Source organism: Canis lupus, chromosome 1, assembly GCF_011100685.1.
Source record: "Canis lupus familiaris isolate Mischka breed German Shepherd chromosome 1, alternate assembly UU_Cfam_GSD_1.0, whole genome shotgun sequence".
Lineage (NCBI taxonomy): Eukaryota > Metazoa > Chordata > Mammalia > Carnivora > Canidae > Canis > Canis lupus.
Window position 1 is genome coordinate 116,540,621 of NC_049222.1, and position 12,709 is coordinate 116,553,329.

Sequence of the window (12,709 nt, forward strand, 5' to 3'; positions counted from 1 at the left end):
GATTATGTGTGGCTTTGTGAGGCTGGAGGGTCATATCATGGGGATGTGTGGTTGAGATAATTGTGTACAGCTGGTAGGGCAAGAGTGTCTGGATCCCTGCAGGTATGGATATGAGTATGTGTGTGATCACATGAATGTGGGTCATCTCAGTATGGGTGCCTGAGGAATCTGAATCCTGCAAGCCTTATTTCCTCTTCAAACTGATAATAAGGGTATATCTTCCTGGAGCTTCGATTTTAAGAGGGAAAGGTACATTTTAATTTATACAATAAATAACCTGTTATTTTTACATGAACTCTTAAGGTTCCAACCATTTGTTCTGGAATAGAAAAACAAATCAGTACGACATTTTAACAAGGTATACTTTGCTCTATATAGGAGTACCTGTTTAGTCCACTGTCATGCCCCCATTTACTTTTTTCTGTTCTCTTGGAGTCATTGATAGAACAAATATTTGGAGATGTAATTGTTCAATTCAACCAGAAGTATCAACCACAATTAAAAGATGTTCAGAGGAAGCTGTACAGGGATGTGATGCTGGAGTCCTAGAGCAACACAGCCAGAATAGTCATGGAGAGCTCCTCTATAATCCAATTTTTAAAAGTAAAATGCTGTCTCTTTTCCATTTCTGAAATATTTAGAAACTTTACGTGGCATAATATATTCAGCTTTGAGATACAAGTTTCAGGTATTCTCAAGCCCTCTGCCATGTGATTGTATATGCTCAACCTTTAAGGTAAAAGGTCATTTACTTTGTTCTTCTTTATGTGGTAACCTCCTTAAAGACCCGGGCTCCGTCTGATTTTGAGGATGGTGTTAATTGAAATTCGATCTTATGTCATTTTCCTAGATATAGGCTATCACATCACCAAACTGGGTGAAATATTTAAGTTGGAACAAGAAGAGAGACCCATGGGTGGTGAATAAAGGAAATGTGAAGGAGATACTCTCCAAGTGCGTGAGTGAGAACCAGCCAGATTTGCCTGGGATAAGGCAGGACCCAAGTGTTCAGTGGGAGAGCTGACACCACTGAAATGTTTTTCAGGATTTCCGTTATAGGCCCTACTATCCTTCAGTCTTGGTTGATGTGAATCCTTCTGTCATCATTCTCCCTGTATCAGTGCCCTCTTTTATTTAAGTAATCCTAAAGGTGGGGGGGGGCATATTCTCTTCATTGTCGTAGCCTACATGTACCGTCAGTCCTTTACAAATCAACAGTATTTCAAAACTCTTATTGTTGCACACTGCAGTTTCTGTTTTACTACATTCCATTTTCTATCTTCCTAGTGCTAAAAGCTTCATGTTTATTTTTTACATCTGCATTTCCCATTATCACTTATTTCCCACAGCCATATTTCAGCAACTTTCATCATCTCTTGAGGTTATTAGCCTAGAAATCATTGCTGCTTTCCCCCAGCTCTCCTTTCTGTCAATTTTTTTTTAATTTTTGCAATTGTTTTTAAAGGAACCATCTCACTCATCTTAAATATTTGACCAAGATTATAATGAAAAAAGAAGTCTCCCTTTCAACTATTTCTCTTCTCCACTTGCATCGACTGTGACTAGTTTATATGTAAACTACTTCGTGTAATTCTATATTTATACCAATATATCTATGTACATAAAGCCCCTCATCTTTGTTTTTCACAAATGTTAGTATACTATAAAACATCTTGCTTGTTACTCACTATTATTTCTTAGGAGACATCCAATATTAATACATATTCCTTATTCCTTCATAAAACGGTATGGTATTTTGTGGTAGGGGAAATGTCATATTTTAACACCATATTAATGAATATTTAAGTTGTTTTCAGGTTTGTACAATTCTGGGATACCAAAATTTCAGCTTTGGATAGATGTGCATGCATCTTTGTAATAAATTCCTTTAAGAAGCACCGGGCCAAAGCTTATTTATAAATATTTGCATCCACATAAGATGAATCACTTTCCATTCCCACCAAAAAATTTATGAGAGTGCCTATTTCCTGTTCCTGTCAAACACTGTATTTCTTCATTTAGCAGCTCATTGTGACCTGCTGAGCCCTTTATCTGTGCCAGGCTCTATTCTAGAAAAGCATCAGTGAACAAAATGGCCAAAATTTCCTTTCCTCAAGGAGTTTACATTCTAGTCAGGGTAAGTTGCCAAAGAACATGTCAATGAAATATGTAGTATTCTAGATAAAGTTATGCTCTATAGAGAAAAGTAAAGCTTGGAAATGGGATGAGTCCCAAGGGAATTGCATTTTTAAAGTTTTGTTTAAGTAGTGTCTACACCAATGTAGGGCTTGAACTCATAACCCTGAGACCAAGAGTTGCATGCTATTCTGACTGAGAAGCCAGATGCCCTGGGAATTGCAATTTTAAGTGGAATAGTTAGGAAAAGCCTAACTAAGAAGAAAATATTTTAACAAAACCAAAAGGAAGGAGCAGTGACATTTGAACATATTTAGATAAAGCAAATTATAAACAAAGAAAACACCAAAACATAAATGCCAGGCATTGGGTATAAGCCTGGTATATTCAAGGAGGAGCAAGGAGTCTACTTGGGATTCTCTCCCTCTCCCTTTGCCTCGCCTCTGCATGCCGTGTTCGCCTAAGTGTATGAGCTCTCTCTCAAATAAATAAAATAAATAAATAATCTTTTTAAAAAATCAACTATGGAATGAACAAGTTTTAGGGGGTGTATGAAGAATTTTCTCTTTGCTCTCTTAAACCAAGATAGTCCATGTTAAAGAGAAATATTTGGGGTACCTGGGTGGCTCAGTCGATTAAGCATCTGCCTTTGGCTCAGCTCATGATCCTGGGGTCCTGGGATTGAGCCCCTCAATGAGTTCAGCATTGGGCTTCCTGCCCAGCAGGAGTCTGCTTCTCCCTCTCCCTTTCCCCTGCTTGTGCTAGCTCTCTCCCTCTCTCTCTCTCTCAAATAAATAAATAAAATATTTTTTTAAATAAGGAAAAACATTTACATGTTGCCAGTACCTAGATGGCATTTATAGTAGTGAGAGGATGAGAATTCTAAAGAAATCTATTAGGGTAAGATTAAAGATAATAACGCGTATAGGGCTAAATTGTGGCACCCCAGAGATATGTCTATATCCTAACTCCCAAGACATGTGAGTGTGATCTTGATGTAGTTTTGGATAGTGTTAGGGTCCAGAGCCAATGTTCAAGAAAAGGATTATTGAGACATCTTTGGTGCAAAAAGGTGACTTTGTTAAAGCACAGTGACAGGACTCGTGGACATAAAGAGCTGCATTACAAGTGTGAGGGGTGACCTCACACTTTTATATACTTGGGAGTTGGGGAAAGTAAGGAAAAGGGAGGTTTCCAAAAGGACTTTCTATCTCAAGTCTTTGTCAATGGACTGCAGGTCATAAACTTAATTTTGTTTACATTCCCTTCTGCCTCTGTTTCCCACATCACTCATGGAGAGGAGGGTGATGTTAGGGTTCCAGGAAATTGAGTTATAGGTTTCTGAAAGTTAGGCTATTGATAAGAATGCTTTTTATTTGTATATCACTAAGACATTTATAAATTGATGGACACTCATGTCCTGCAGAACTGTGATCTTGGGGCTCCTGGGTGGCTCAGTGGTTGAGCGTCTGCTTTTCGCTCAGGTCATGATCCCCAGGTCCTGGGATGGAGTCCCCCATTGGGCTCCACAGTGAGCCTGCTTCTCCCTCTGCCTATGTCTCTGCCTCTCTCTCTCTGTTCTTCTCATCAATCAATAAATAAAATTTTAAAAAAGAACTGTGATCTTTATCAGAAACAATCTGTTTTTCCTTTTCCTTAGTTTTAGGGCAGCCAAAAGTATCTGAGGAATGTTACACATATGTCTCCTGGGAGCTGGGGGTGGGACAGCGTCAGCTTGTGCCTTGTCCTCAGCTTACCTTTTGCTCCCTCATTAACCTTACTTGGTAAAAGGAGCTTTGTAGATGCAATTAATTTAAGGATCTCTAGGAGTTCATCCTGGATTATCTGGATGTGACCTAAATCCAAAAACAACTGCCTTTATAACAGAAGAGAAAAGACATACAAGAGAAGGCCTTGTGAAGATGAGGTAGAGACTGAACTTATGCAGCAACAAGTGGAGGACACCGGAGTTTAGTTATGATTTTTTTTTTTTTTTGGTCTCTTGGGAGCATCTTGATTTTTTTTCCTTGCCTTTTCATTTGCCTTATAATTTTTGTTGTTGGGATCCCTGGGTGGTGCAGCGGTTTGGCGCCTGCCTTTGGCCCAGGGCGCAATCCTGGAGACCCGGGATCGAATCCCACGTCGGGCTCCCGGTGCATGGAGCCTGCTTCTCCCTCTGCCTATGCCTTTGCCTCTCTCTCTCTCTCTCTGTGTGACTATCATAAATAAATAAAAATTAAAAAAAATTTTTGTTGTTGTTGTTGAAAGTCAGACATTTTGTTTAGGACAGTAGTGTGCAGAAAAGCCTTAACATAGCAGACCTGAGAATTCTTTTTTTTTTTAAGATTTTATTTATTTATTCATGACAAAGAGAGGCAGAGACATAGGCAGAGGGAAAAGCAGTCCCCCCTGGGGAGCCCAATGCCGGACTCGATCCCAGGACCCAGGGATTACAACCTGAGCCGAAGGCAGACGCTCAACCTTGAGCCATCCAGGCGTTCCCAGACCTGAGAATTCTTATCCCTGTAGTCCTGCATGCACAGTTGGGCTTGACTTACATCTAGAACTTCGTTTTCCAGAGGGGGTTCCCAGTATCCTGATAAGAATGGCCTACTATGCCTGTTTGTGCATATCATATAGTTTATGTTAAACACTTGCTTTTATTCTGAAATTCTGGTAGCACCTAGAAGAAGCTGCCTATGTTTCCAGCCCATAATAAAAAGTCTAGGTACTGAATGTCTAATGAGCTTCCCTGGTTGGCAGCATTTCACATGTGTTGTCACAACTCATTGCAGGGGAAGTTAATGTCTTGTGTGACTCTACTAGGAAAGGATCCTTGGAAATATGCACCTGGTTTTTCCTGGACTTTACTCCATGCACCTTTCTTCCTTACTAATTTTGCTCTGTATTGTCTCACTGCGAGTTCTTCTAGTGAATCATTCAACCTTGGAGGGAGTATTGATCTTGGGGTCCCACCACACAGTAGTAAATGAGGAAAATAATTTTCATGACTGAATGGGCATACTTTTCCTTTTGCAAAACCTTTAAAGTATAGAGCTTTAAGTTAATTCAATTAGGAGTTTTAATATCTAAGCAAGATAAATTCATACAATTTGATTTGCATTTATATAAATTTCAAAGATGGATAACTGACAACTAAGATATTTGTGGGGTCCCCTAATCTGGTGGAGGCCACCAAATGTGGGGGTATGCCAAGCTAGTAAAAGCCGGATTCATTCAAGGCAGAACAAGGGAGATAGAAATTTATCGAATACACTGCAAGGGAGCAGTGGGTGGGACAGCAAAGCAGAAACTGTCCGCTGTGAGGCAGGGGTGGGGGGCTGTAGTTAAAGGGGGAAGGTGTGAAGGTATGGGAAGTACAGAATTTCCTTTTTTGGTACCTGTGTCCACATGTAAGTAACCCATTGGTCAGCTAGGGCTTAAGATTCTTTTGAGGTGGGTTTCCTAAAAGGCCTGTTTATATTCAGCCAGACGGTTACGGTGGGCCCTTCTACCTTACTCAGGTTTCTATTGTTCAAATTGATTGCCTAAAAGCAACCTCTACGATATTATTTATTATCCTCATGGGAAGGATAGTGGTCAGCTAGGGACTGGGGATCAGAAATATCATATGCATAGGCCATTTCTTCTTGAGATGCCAACAATGCACTCTTCATTAGTATTGAGATACACTGAATATACACATTCTATGCACTTTTCTTCAAGTATTTCCTATTTTACAATAAAAATATTTTAAAAGAAATTATTTTTAAAGGATTAATTTGAAAGTACTGAAAAAAAATTTACTCCTTGGTCAGAAAGTTTAGACATACTGTCCAGCTAAATGATGAGCTCAGAGAAGAGGAAGCAAAATTTAAAAGCTATCAAGTACTAACTTTCGGGGGGCGGGAGGGAGGCCAAGACATGAATAGCATTTGCAAAGCACTAATGTAAGCTTGAATATTAATTTAACCCAAACTCTTTAAGGGTAATTGGAGGATGAGAATAAGTGAAGTATTTATTTATTTATTTAAGTGAAGTATTTATTTGAGGAGTTAAGAGGATAGTACACCTTGGCTAAAGAAGGAGCTTCCCCCCCCCCCCCAAAAAAAAAAGTAGGAGCTTCCATGGCTTCGAAGAAAAGGGACCCTCCGGCAGTTGGGCCCCTTCATCCTACCCCCAGGTCGATAGTTGTGGGATAAGAGATATGCATCAGGCTGGACCAAGACTCAGACAAAGATGGGAAGGAGTCACTGGTCGCTTGACCACCGTCTAACAGGACTTTTCTGTCACAACGTGTCTGTCAGATGTCCAGACAGCAAACTCAAGCAGCAAAGAATGACACCCTTCCTCTGAGGTAGTTCTACGACCCTAAACTACATTTCCCAGGGGCCATCGCGTCCAAGGCTATTTCCGGTCGAAAGGCCGCATTGGCTTATTGTCCAGGTTCGCAGCATTTGTGGGGGAGCAGCGTGGAGGCTTCAGTGGAGTCTTGCGTTCGAATCGCGGCCTGGAACGAATAGAGAAGCCCTTTGCCACGGATGTGAGCAGTGATGAGGGCGATGGTCTTTGTCGAGGGAAAGGATGGAGACCGGGGCCAAGGCCTAGGAATTGAGATCTTCGGCGCTGGGCTCTGAAGGCTGTCCGGGCTTTGACTACATTTTCCAATGTCCACCGTAGCCGAGACAGCTTCCTGTCCGCTCACCGACGCTCTCGCGACTGTAGGAAGCGTCCCGCCCGAGTCACCGCGGAACATTCTTGTAGGGATCGCAGGGTCAGGTAAGATAATCCAAGACGCAAAATGACCCCTGAGGGGCCAACGCCACTGGGAAGGGTAGTGAGGGATTAATGTTTTCGGAGTCTCAGGCTTTGCCAGCAAGAAGGAATGGGGAAGGAAGTTGGTAGGGTGTATGTGTGTGTGTATGTGTGTGCCCGCTCTTGCGCCAGCGATCACGTTGGGATCGGTGGGTGCTTGTGTGAAATGGTTACGGGAGCGGGAGGTCGGGGTAATCGTTCAGGAGCCGTGGGGATGAGGGTGTGTATGTGTGTGTGCACATCATAATGTGCACGATGGTGAGGGAAGCTGTACATGACGGTAATGGCTATTTAGGTGTCCCTGTGCATGTGCATGCATGATTGTGACTGCACACTGTGTGCCTGACTGTGTGTGTAAATGTGGTAGCAGCAGCTGTGGAGCCAGAAACGAAGAATATTGCGATTAGTAATAACCATAGTCCTTCGTATGTGTGGAGAGCAGTTTCTTTGATGGCCGCTAGTTGGATTGAGTAATGTAGAATGTGGGGAGTGGAATAGGAGACAGTGTAGAGAACATATTCCAAGAATTTCTCTGTAAATATGAGCAGAGAAATAGAACAGCAGCTGGTGGGAGGATAACAATGTTAAAAGTATGCTGGTAATAATGAGCCACAAGAGAGGGAAAAGTAGACATACCGGGAAGAAGGAGTAAGCAAGGCTCAACTGTGTGAATGTACTGCAACTGCAAGAATAAAAGAGTAGTGTTGCAGAGAATAAGCCATGAGCCCAAGTTTTCAAAAAACAAGGAGAAATATCCTGTATTTGGTAGATGTCAACCGCAGTGAGGTGTGGTGAGTTATATGTAATCTCATGGCATGAAATTCCAAGGTAGAGCTTTTTTAGAAAAGGAAGAGAGGAAGGTCTGAAAGTAATAAGAACAAGGAGGATACCTGCCCTGCTTCCAGACCCAGTGACAAGAGGCTGGGGGGTAGGGAGGGTAGGAGAGGGAGATGTTGAAAAGGCTGCAGAGTCCGCTGGGGGAGAGCCCGGTCTCCCTTAGACCCAAAGGTGAAGGGAGTATTCAAGGAAGTGTTGGAGATAAAAGAGGAGTTTGTTATTAATGAATTATGAATTCCAGAGGGCATACTAGAAAGTGTCCAGATGTGGGGAGAGATGACAAGAAGGTACATCTAGCTGAGGGGGGCGGGGGGGAGTACAGTGTCTCAAAGACAGATTATCAGGGAATCTAAGGCTTCTGACAATGGACATAAACATGGATACAGGGAATATTGATGCTTATTCTGTTTGGATTCAAGACTGCTGGAGAAGAAGTGATGGGATAGAAAGGGTGGATTTTTGAGTATCTCTCAGGAAGAGGGGAGCCAAGGATAGAAGCTTTAAAGGTGGTTGGGGTAGGTGGAATAATGCCCCTGGAAAGATGTCCAGGTCCTAATCCCTGGAATCTGTGACTATTTTGCTTTACAGGGCAAAAGGGACTTTGCAAACAAGATTAAGTTAAGGACCTTGAAATGGAGAAATTATCTTAGATTACCCAATTAGGCCCAATTGGATTCTTTAAAGTCAGTGAACCTTTCCTAAGTCTTTAGGGTCAGAGGGAGATAGGATCAAAGAAGAATGGTCAGAGATATGCAGAATTGCTGGCTGAAGGAAGGGAGCCAATGTTGGTGGCCTCTAGACTCTTGAAAACATAAAGAAATAAATAATTATCCATTAGAACCCCCAGAAAGGAACACAGCCCTGCTGACACCTTGATATTGGCCCATTGAGAACCATCTCAGGCTTTTACCTAACTGCCTAAGCATAAGGTAATAAATTTGTATTGTTTTAAGCCACTGTGTTTATGATAATTTATTGCTCAGAACAAGTGGTATAGCGTCTTAGCCTTAGTGCTGTAGAGGGGTCTTGAGCCCTGTGACATGAAATCAATCCCTATTGATAAAGTTGAGGAATTCAGTAAGGCACATAGGCCTCCTCTTCACTTATAATTTCCAGTTTTGCTGCATTATGATATTTTTTAACATTGGAATTTAGTAATTTTTCTTTGTGGACTAATATATGGCCTGTCTATAGTTACTTGTTTTCCACTTGATTTGTCTTTGATTGATAGAAATGTATTAAAATATTCTGTGAGTGAAGTTTTCTCTTACATAACCTGTAGCTTCTGCTTTATTGAAGTTGCTGCTGTTAGTTGATACATATTCATCATCATTATCATCATCATTATTTTTAGAGAGGGGAGTAGGGGCAGAGGGAGAGGCAGAGAATGAATCTTAAGCAGGCTCCATACCCAGTGCAGAGTCTGATGTGGTGCTTGATCTCACAACCCTGAGATCATGACCTGAGCCCAAATCAAGAGTTGGATGCTTGGGGCACCTGGGTGGCTTTGTGGTTGAGTATTTGCCTTTGGCTCAGGGTGTGATCCTGAGGTTCCAGAATTGAGTCCCACATCAGGCTCCCATGGGGGGTCTGCTTCTCCCTCTGCCTATGTCTCTGCCTCTCTCTCTCTCTCTCTGTCTCTGTCTCTGTCTCTCATGAATAAATAAATAACATCTTAAAAAAAGAACACTTTGCTTATCTCTAAGGCATGAAGATACTAATATTTTCTTCTGCATTTATTATATTTCACATTTAGATGTACAAACCCTCTAGAATTGATTTTTGTGTAATACCAAGTACTCAATTCATTTCCCTCATATATTCAGTTGATCTCATATCATTTGTTGAAAAGACCATCTTTTCTCTCTGATAATCTGTTCTGAAATCTACCTTGTCTCATTAATATAGCTACTCTAGCATTCTTTTGATTATGATTTCCATGGTATATCTTCTCCCATCCTTTTACTTTTAACCTTTTTACACCATTATATTGCAGAAAAACTGATACCTTGAAAATAATCACTTTCATCTCATAAATGTGATAAATTCCTCTATTCATTTAGATGTTCTTTCATTTTATTCTGTTATTTTTAGTAATCAATGTAGAGGCCTTGTCCTTATTTTGTTAAATTTATAGGTATTTAACATTTTTGTTGCTATTGTAAATGCTGTCGTTTTATTTTTTTATTTTTTATATTTTAAAGATTTTATATATTTATTCATGAGAGACACAGAGAGATGCAGAGACATAGGCAAAGGGAGAAGAAGCAAGCTCCATGCAAGAGCCTGATGTGGGACTCAATCCCGGAACTCCGGGATCATGTCCTGAGCGGAAGGCAGATGCTCAACCGCTGAACCACCCAGGTGTCCCAAATGCTGTCATTTTAAATCTAAATTTTAATTTCCTAATTTTTGCTTGTATGTTGAAATGCAGTTGACATTTTTACTCTCTCTGACTTCATATTTGTATTCTTAAATATTTCTATATATCTACCCATGACTTAGCTGCTTTATTTTTTATTTTTTTAAAGATTTATTTATTTATTTATGATAGACATAGAGAGAGAGAGAAAGAGGCAGAGACACAGGAGGAGGGAGAAACAGGCTCCATGCCGGGAGCCCAACGCGGGACTCGATCCCGGGACTCCAGGATCGCGCCTTGGGCCAAAGGCAGGCGCTAAACCGCTGAGCCACCCAGGGATCCCCGACTTGACTGCCTTAAATGATATCCTTTCTCTGCCAGTTATTATAAATGAGGCAGTCAGTGAGCTTGTCTATTTTCCATTTTGCAAACTTTATTTCTCTGTTAATTATTGCTGTAAAACATATTACCCTAAAGAAAAACAATAAATATTTATTATCTTACACTGTTTTTGCAGATTAGGAATTTAGGAGTGGCTTAGCAGGCTTAGCTTAATATTATTAAGGTTCTGGCTTAGGTCTCCTGAAGTTATAGCCAAACTCTTGGCCAGGCCACACTCATCTAAATGCATGACTGAAGCTGGAAGACGACCTTCCAAGATGATTTTCTCACATGGCTATTGGCAAAAGACCTCGGTTCCTCTCCATATGGACCTCATAACATGTTATATGGCTTTCCCCAGAGCAGAAGGGCAGCAAGAGAGTATAGGAAGAAGCCATAATGTTCTTTTTGACCTATTCTCATACTCCATCATTTCCACAATATCTTTTTGATACACAAGTCAGCTCTATTCAGTGGAGGAGGCAACTACACAGCATTAATACCAAGTACTAGATACCTTTAAGAACCATCTAACATACTGGTACCATAATCTCCATCTTATTTTTATTTAGGTCTGCATTTAAATATGTTTACCATCACTGCTTTTCCTGAAATTTTCTCTGTTCTCTCTTTTATGGCAGAAATATGTCCTCTAGTAGTTTAGAAAGCACTCATATGAACAATATTCCCTAAGTTGTTGTAGCATAGAACTTTTTATATTTTCTATTTGAAGGACAGCTTGGCTGCATATTAAATCTTCGATTCTGTCATTCATTTTACCGCAAATATATTGGAGAGACTACCTCCCTCTTGGGAGCACTGAATTTAGTAGTGGAGAAATCTATTGACAAGTGAATTTCCTTTTTCTCATGGGTAAGTTCATATTTTTATCTTGACTTCCCATGGGTTTTAGCCTAATAATTTTATTAGGAAATGTTTTCATACTGACAGTTTTGAATCATTTCTCCCTGATGTCTCTTCGTTATGTATATTCATGCTTTATTTCAGGAAATTATTTTTTAATGTTAAAAATAAAGTTTTTAATGTTTTTTTTCTTCTTTGATTTGGATTTCATCTGCAGGGGGTTGCTTAGTTGCAAGTCGGATTATCTCTGACTTCCAGTGTTTTCTTCCAATAATTGTCATCTCTTTCTTTGTTTTGTTCCATTTGCTAATTTCTATATTCTTTGTCTTACACTGTTGGTTAGAATGCAAACTGGTGCAGCCATTGTGGAAGACAATATGGAAGTTCCTCAAAAAGTTAAAAATAGAACCACCCTATGACCCAGGAATTGCAATATTAGGCATTTACCATGGGAGCACCTGGGTGGCTCAGTTGGTTAAGGGTCTGCCTTTGGCTCAGGTCATGATCCTGGGGTCCTGGGATTGAGTCCTGCATTGGGTTCCCTGCTGAGCAGGGAGTCTGCATATCCTTCTGTCTCTCCCTTTCCCCCACTCATACATGCTTGTGCATTCTCTCTCTCTCTCTCTATCAAATAAATAGATAAAATCTTTAAAAAAATACTAGGTATTTACCCAAAGCATATAAGAATACAAATTTGAAAGGACACATGCACTCTGGTATTAATAGCAGCATTATCAACAATAGCCAAACTATGGAGAGAGACCAAATGTCCATCGACTGATGAATGGATAAAGGTGGTGTGTGTGTGTGTGTGTGTGTGTGTGTGTGTGTATGGAATATTATTCGGCCACCAGGACATGAAATTTTGCCATTTGCGACAGCATGGAGCTAAAATGTATTATGCTAAGTGAAATAAGTCAATCAGAGAAAGACAGATACCATATGATCTCACTCATCTGTAAAATTTAAGAAAGAAAACAGATGAACATGTGCGAAGAGGAAATGAAAAAAAGGAGAGAGGGGAAACAAGCCGTAAGAGACTCTTAACAATAGAGAACAGACTAAGGGTTGATGGAGGAAGGTAGGTAAGGGATTGGCTAAAATGAGTGGTGGGTATTAAGGAAGGTTATGATGAGCACTGAGTGTTGTATATACATGATGAATCACCGACTTTTATTCCAGAAACCAATATTGCACTGTATGTTAACTACTTAAAATTTAAATAAATCAGTAAGTAAATAAATAAATAAAATAAAGTATGGTTCCTCTGAACAACCAGGTTTTCTTTGTTGTTCTGAACATAACCTGGTTCAG

General features: G+C 40.3%; 1 protein-coding gene across 9 annotated transcripts in view; it reads left to right on the plus strand.

Annotated features, from left to right (window-relative positions):
- ZNF790 (zinc finger protein 790) overlaps positions 1 to 12,709 on the plus strand; it is a 28,347-nt gene that overhangs the window by 1,680 nt on the left and 13,958 nt on the right. For 2 of the 9 annotated variants that reach the window (XM_038529097.1, XM_038529102.1), the window contains exons 1-2: positions 7,328 to 7,742; positions 8,627 to 8,717. The exons of 2 other annotated variants lie outside the window; for them this stretch is intronic. The gene's annotated coding sequence lies outside the window, so the exon portion shown is untranslated. Of the gene's footprint in view, positions 1 to 552; positions 2,138 to 6,545; positions 6,916 to 7,327; positions 7,743 to 8,626; positions 8,718 to 12,709 lie in introns of those variants that run through there. 5 more of the 9 variants (XM_038529095.1, XM_038529101.1, XM_038529094.1 and 2 more) reach the window with 3 other exon arrangements.